The sequence below is a fragment of the Vicia villosa genome, unplaced genomic scaffold (assembly GCF_029867415.1).
Source record: "Vicia villosa cultivar HV-30 ecotype Madison, WI unplaced genomic scaffold, Vvil1.0 ctg.000874F_1_1, whole genome shotgun sequence".
Classification (NCBI taxonomy): Eukaryota; Viridiplantae; Streptophyta; class Magnoliopsida; order Fabales; family Fabaceae; genus Vicia; species Vicia villosa.
Genome location: NW_026705393.1, coordinates 418,620 through 425,909, shown reverse-complemented (window position 1 = coordinate 425,909; position 7,290 = coordinate 418,620). Strand labels below are relative to the sequence as shown.

Here is a 7,290-nt window from a genome sequence, read left to right as displayed (position 1 = left end):
TTGGACGGATTAACTAACAGCAACAAACTACATTCTGCAAGATGTCCTTCAAGTGGTAAATATATTGTCAATAGTCGCATCAAGCTTAATTTAATTGGAATCTCTTTACACCAACTATGTCAAAAAAAGCCTTTGAATCTCATTTATTTGTCTTTGTAAAACAACTTTTGATCTTGATTATGTAATCCAATTGGTCGTGACAACATTTTCTTCAAATCCCCTTCAACAAAAACCAATAAAACAAACTCAAAACACAATCAATAAAGTAACATATAAAAAACATTCTGAATCAAAATTTTTGAATTTGAATTAAAATTCTGGTCTCCATAATCATTTAAATATATAAAAATACTTTGAAAAGATTTGAAAGGATTTACTAAATGTGGCAAAAAGAACTGCAAATATTCTTAAGTTCAGCTCATGTAATTCAACTCAGTGCCAAAAAGAAATGCAAATATAACATTTTTTAGTTTGACAACGGAATGAGGTAGGAGTATTGAAAATCAAAACTTATAGATGGTTGGCACAAACATATATATATTAGTTGAAGTATGATATATAAATATTCAAATTGAGGTGTGTTAGTGAGGGTCCAAAAAGGTTAAGATTAACTATGCTAAAGTAAATTAGAAGGACTTAGATATTTCAATATTTATGAACAAATGAATGGAGAAAGAACTTAATTGAAGTTTCAAAGAGTTCAAGTTTGTTCAACATAAGACCAAATATAAAAAAGTTCAAGTTTGAGTGAAGAAAACCAAAATCACTTTAAAAAAACCTAACTATGTTCATACTACAAAACATGAAACTAAAAAAGAACAAAAAGAGTAAGGGTTGAATTAAGTTACTTACAACACAATAATGGTGGTCACTTATATTCCATTCATTAGTGTATACAATGAAGCCATCTAAAGGATCTTTTCTTCTTGTTCTATCTACACCTAAGGGAAGTGGTGAGTTTCCATATGATTTTGGTTCTTGTTCAGGTTCAGCAACAATTGCATCATATTGAGAAAATGTTAGAGTGTTTGCATCATTTTGTTGACCTGGAAAAGAAAAGGTAAGGAAAAAAATCAAAAAGTTTGTAGTGAAGCCATATCCAAAATCACTTCTTGTTCATTCATGTATTATGTCATTACTTTAAGGGATGCCAATATATGTCACATAGGGACCTTCTTGTGTAGCCAAGTTAGATGAAGTTTTTAGACAAATACAAAAGTGGTTAAGATATTTAAGACAAATAAACACCAATGATGGAAAGGCTTTACCGAAAGTAAGGGCTTCCAGTTTGCTTTACCTATGAAGTTTGTTCCAAACACCATGATTGCAATCTATGAAGTTAAAAAACATGAATGAGATATCTTTTAATTTGCTTTCTCTTCATATCAATTTTCAAGCATACATCTATAATATTTTCACAAACTAAATTTGTAGAGCCAAAGATGGAGAAATTTCACAGTAGAGCCAAAGACAACTACAAAAATGGAAGAACAATTAAATAATGAAATAGAAAAATAAAAATAAATAATAAGAAATTGAAAAATCAGTAAGGTATGTGATGAGATACCCTTAAATCAACAATAAGAAGAGATTGAAAAATTGAAACTCATGTAATTTGTTTGTTGTTGCAGGATCTGAGTGTTTTCTTCTTTCAAATACTCTACATCACACAGAGAAACAACAAAAATGAACAAAAAATGATGCAAAATGTAAAAACGAAATCAAGTCGTTACAAACCATGATAGAAACATACCTTATAATAAGCTTGCAAGGGATACGATTCACAGTGGTCAGAAATAAGCAATAAGACATGTTTTTTGATGGCAAAACCTAAAATCGAAAATCAAAACAATGAGGATTAGAAGCACAAACCCTGAAATCAATAGAGTGAAAGGAAAAGAGAAATAATCGCGTATAATCTGAAAGTGGTGGTTGTTGTTTGGTCCCGCGCAGCGGAGTGACAGTGTTGGCGGATGTGTGGTGGCCGTAAACAGGCGGTGGTTCAAGGGTTTGAAGGAAAAAGAGAGAGGAGTGAAAATGGAAGAAAGAAAGAAAGAAAGAAAGAAAGAAGGGTTAAGTTTTGTCTGAGAGAGAGAGAGAGAGAGAGAGAGGGAGAGGGAAAGAGATGAAAAATGTGTGTATTGGAATGAAGAAACGTGTAAAAATTGAAAAAGTGTTGAATTGGTTTTGCTATAACCAAGAAGATTTGCACAATTCCAATACCTTTCCTCACGTTAGTATTAATGATGGAAAATAAAATGGACAATTGAAAGGGTATGCAATGATTAAGGAATATATATTTTTAATTAAAATATTAAAGGAGATCCAATTACCGTTGTGTCCCCGATTATCACCCTCAAATTGAAAGATTAGAGGGATATTGAAAGAATTTCATATGTATTGTACTTTATTATATTAAAAGTAGATTTCAAAATTTTCCATAAACATACACGTTTCTACCTGCAATTACCGATAAAACTCCCTGAAAGATATGATTTTTATCAGAAATTTCAAAATTTTCTGTAATTTTTTGCACAATTTTCAAAAATTGCCGATGTAATTTTAAAATTTTTGATATTCACTCATGCTTTATAAAAATTCAGTAATTTTAGACAAATATAAAACGGTAAGAACTTATTTAATGTGGGAGTGCCAAATATAAGTTGGAGGGTGTAAAACTAAATCCTCTCTGTTTAAGACCTTAGTCAAAGAAGATGAATCACATGTCTTGCATCTTTTTTAAATACAAATTATTATTTTTATAATACAAAATCATTTTGTAATACTGTGGAGTATTTATTTTTTTAGTAAAAACATTAAAGTATTTAATTTTTTAGTAAAAAACATTAAGTATTTTACTTTTTAATTTAATAATAATAATACTTTTATGCTTATTTATGCATAATGATGGTCATTAACGAAAATAAAAATGAATCTCTGAATCAAACCCAAGAATAAATGGTAGCGTGATAAAAAAAGACTAAAAACTCCATTTCTAACCATCTCAACATTTATAACCGTGTTTCACTCAGACATAAAAGCAACCGTGAGAGTAAGCCGTGGAATAAACCGTGTGAGAAGGGAGACCGTCGATGAAGGCGACGGTTGATCTCGTATTGGAAACGGGAGTGGTGTTGCGTGCTCGGCCTGGGGAGAGAACATGGTGAAGATGCGACAGACGGAGGGAGAGAGATGGAAGCACGACATACATAGGTAAAGGAGAGGTCCGTGTGGTGGTTTGGCTTGATAAATTGTAATTCATAGTGTCAAATAATGTGTATATCAAACTAGATTTGATTTAGTTACGCAGAGATTTGATTTGATTTAGTTCCAAAATAGGTATTTTGGTCTTTTATAGTTTTGGGCTTTTGGTTTACAGAACAAGCTAACCTAAATTTATAAATTCAGGGAATACTCCCTATTTTAGTAATCAAGTCATTTAAGTTGTATTCACAGAATTTGCAGTTGCAAGTAAATAATAAAGTTTTCCACAGTTTGTGGGCAGATAGAAACTATGCAGAAAACCATTATCTTTATTTTTTTTATATTTTTCGTTGTCATTGTGTGGTAGTAACAATCTTATTCATCAAGATTGATAGAAAATAATCATAGATATTGGTGGATTTCTAACATCTGGTATCAAGAGCTCTGGTTTATCGATCAAGGGAAGAAGAAGAAACCACGATGGCGGTGAATTACGGGAATGGAAATTAGCCAGCAAGTCTTTCAATTCTCAAAGTAGATAATTATGAGAATTGATGCAAACTGATGAAGGTTCTATTCAGGTGTCAAGGTCTTTGAGATCTTGTAAAGGATGGAGTAGAAGAGCTTAGAGAAGACGTTTCAAAAGAAGAAAGGAAGAACACGGAGAATTAGAGAAGAAAATTTATAAAGCACTCTTTATAATTCATTAATGTCTGAGTCCAGACAATTTCAAAAAAGTGAGTGATTCAGAATCTGCAAAAAAAGCTTGAGAGATTCTTGAAAAATCATTTGGAGGCGTAGAGAAGGTGAAAGAGGTGATGTTACAAACTCACAAAAGAACATATGAATTGCTTCATATGGAAGATAGCAAGATCATATCTGATTTCTTCACTAGGGTTATGAAAGTAGTAAATCAAATCAAGATATGTGGAGAAGTGTTAATAACAATATCTTTTGTTTCGAAGATCTTAAGGTCTTTGGCCCCTAAGTTCGACCACGTGGTGGTAGCCATAGAAGAGTCGAAAGTATTGTCAAAATTAACAAAGGAAGAGCTTCTAGAGACGCTTGGATCTCATGAACAAATATTGGCTGAAAGAGTTAAAGGCAAGTCGAAGAGTTATGTGGCTCTGCATGCTCAGTCAGCAAAAGAAAAGAAAAGAAAAGAAAGGTAAAGGAAGCTAGAATGGAAATAAAGGTAGAGGTGTTTACAACAATTTGACTGGTCGAAATCAGCAAGAAGGAAGTTGTTCGAATAAGAGAAAGCCCTCATACCAAGGAAACCAAATAGGTAGTGCTGCAGGTAGAGGAAGAGGTGGTGGTCGAGAGCCTGGCAAGAGTCACATTCAGTGTTTCAATTGTCAGAAGTATGGTCACTATTCTACAAAGTGTCCAGAAAAGCATAAGAGTCACGAAAGTGATGCAAAGTTTGCAAAACAAGTTGAAAAAGAAGAATAAAGATGTTGTTGATGGTCACAACAAAAGATTAAGATAAATTCAAGAACCAATGGTACTTGGATTCAGGATGCTCATCACACATGTCTGGAAGGAAAGATTGGTTTGTCAACATAAAGCCCTCAATGAAGAACATGGTGAAGGTATTTGAGATGTTCTAATTATGAGGAAAGATGGCAAGAGGTCAGTAATCTCCAATCTTTTGTACATACCAGACATGAAGATAAATTTCCTCAGCATAGGATAGTTGGTCGAAAAGAATTACAAAGTGTCAATCAAAGACAAGATGATGAGAGTCGTTGACGCAAGTGGAAGGTTAATCTTGAAGGTTCCTATGTCTCAAAATAGAACCTTCAAGATCGAACTCAATATGATGGAGCACGAGTACCTTGCAACTTCCGCTAGAAAAGATCAATGGATATGGAACTATCGAATAGGTCTTCTCAACTTCAAAGACATTAGAGACTTGAAAATAAAGAATATGGTTTCAGGACTGCCAGAAATTGACATTCCAAACGAGGTATGTGAGGAACGTATGTAGGTGAAGCAGCACAAGAATAACTTCAGCAAGGATGCAGGAAGCAAGTCGAAGGCTATTCTCGAAATCATATACCCTGATGTATGTGGTCCTATCCAGGTGGATTCTAATGGAGTTAACAAATACTTTGTAACATTCATAGATGATATCAGTCAAAAAATGTGGACTTATCTGATCAAGAAGAAAAGTGAAGTGATCGAGATATTCATGTTTCTATACAGCGGAACATTCATCAACGAATAAGCATAACATCATCTATGCAATATCTCACAAGATTAATCCGATAACAAAAAAATAGAATATCATCATAAACTCCAAACTAGCGTTCCCCCAGTGTTACAATATCAGAGCATGACACCTGACGCTATACTAACACACAAACTTATGAGCTAATCCTCATCAAGTCGAAAGCCGCTATCCTCAATCCGAAATAACAACATGTAAGGGTGAGTCTCATCGCAATTAACAAATATTATTCCATCATAAAAAATAACACATCATATACAGCCAAATAATTATCGATTGCATCATCATACATCATTATACATCAAAACAACACATTATTAACCAATAATCTATGCAATTTCATCAATTATTACCTCCCTAAACCTAACATATAATCCAATTGACCTAGACAATATTCCTAATTAATGTTATCATCCAAAACACGATAAGAAAGGTTAACCGGAGAGTCCCCCCTTACCTTAGCCAAAAGTTCTTGATTTGGTCTCTCCCTCTTTTAATCCTCTTTCACGTATCAGCTTCCCAATCTCTCGTCTCCTCTGCTATGCTTTTCACGTTCCTTTTCCTTTTCTCCCAATTTCCTTCTTTTTTCTTATTTTCCTTATTATTTTATGAAAAATAACATTTTAATTAGTAAAGGGCTTACTAGCATAACACCCCCTTTTTACTAAAATCACACCTAGCCAATGCCATAAGCCAGTCTTTTCCAATTAATTTCCACAAAACCCAAAATAATTCTAATTATTAATTTAAATTCCACTTAAATTAAAATTTAAAATATACGGGTGTTACAACTCTCCCCCACTAAAAGAGTTTTCGTCCTCGAAAACATACTTCAATCAAAGAGTTCCGGATAGGAGTCTTTCATCTAGCTTTCTAACTCCCAGGTAACACTCCCACCAGCTGGTCCTCCCCAAGCTACTCTAACCAAAGCTATCTCTTTGCCACGTAATTGCTTCAAATTCCGATCCTCAAATTCATCTGATATAACCAACAGAAAGCATGCCTCATGCATTCAAATCTCAACTCTTACATCACATTTGACCATTCAAAGGTGTACCACTCGTTATGTCTCCAAAAGAATAATAACAATAGAACATTGAGGTACAACCCATACGATGCGCCCAATAACTAAATAATATAATTACACAACCATGATATGACCACACCTGATAAACACTGCGGTAATGCATTCTATCTACCAAACGTACCGACCTTAAATATACTTTCCCATTTGAGCAATAAAATAATACTTACACCTTTCACCAACTGCTTCCTTCAAGAAACTCAATAATCATATTTCTATATCATCGAATTTCAACAATCTGACTCCTCTCAAGTCACGCCAGCAATTATCCAACCCGTTACATTCCGCTTTCGCTGCACTATTCTGATTACTCATTATAATCATCATCACCAATTAGATTTCTGAGTTTTTTTTACCCAATTATTGCTCTCTTTACTCATTCATTTAAAATCCTCCTTTACCATACATGGTACTAATTTACCACTTGCAATGCTTACTCGCACTCAAAAACAAATTCCTGATTTACTTCCTCTATTTAAACATTCTAACCATCAGAACGAGTACACGCAGGTAGTTATACTCACACTCATCAGCCTCAACATACCATTGCTTACAACATAGCTCCCGCTTTTCTCTAATAATTAAATCAACTTCGTCATTCGTGTAGTATAATTCCTCATTATATCTGGAATCTACAATAACACCTTACAACAGCACAAAATTATTATAGCATCATATATTATCAACTCATCGTCTTAACTTTTCCAAATACAAGCTCGTTAACTACGTACAACCACAATAACATACTCATCATCTCAGCAATTAT

General features: G+C 33.6%; 1 long non-coding RNA gene across 1 annotated transcript; it reads right to left on the bottom strand.

The window, feature by feature from the left end:
• Positions 1-941: 941 nt before the first annotated feature.
• Positions 942-2,109, bottom strand: LOC131631849 (uncharacterized). Its single transcript, XR_009292837.1, has 4 exons — positions 1,754-2,109; positions 1,568-1,660; positions 1,269-1,331; positions 942-1,046 (listed from the first exon to the last, which is right to left on the bottom strand). It is a non-coding gene; the product is annotated as an uncharacterized LOC131631849 (long non-coding RNA).
• Positions 2,110-7,290: the final 5,181 nt, after the last annotated feature.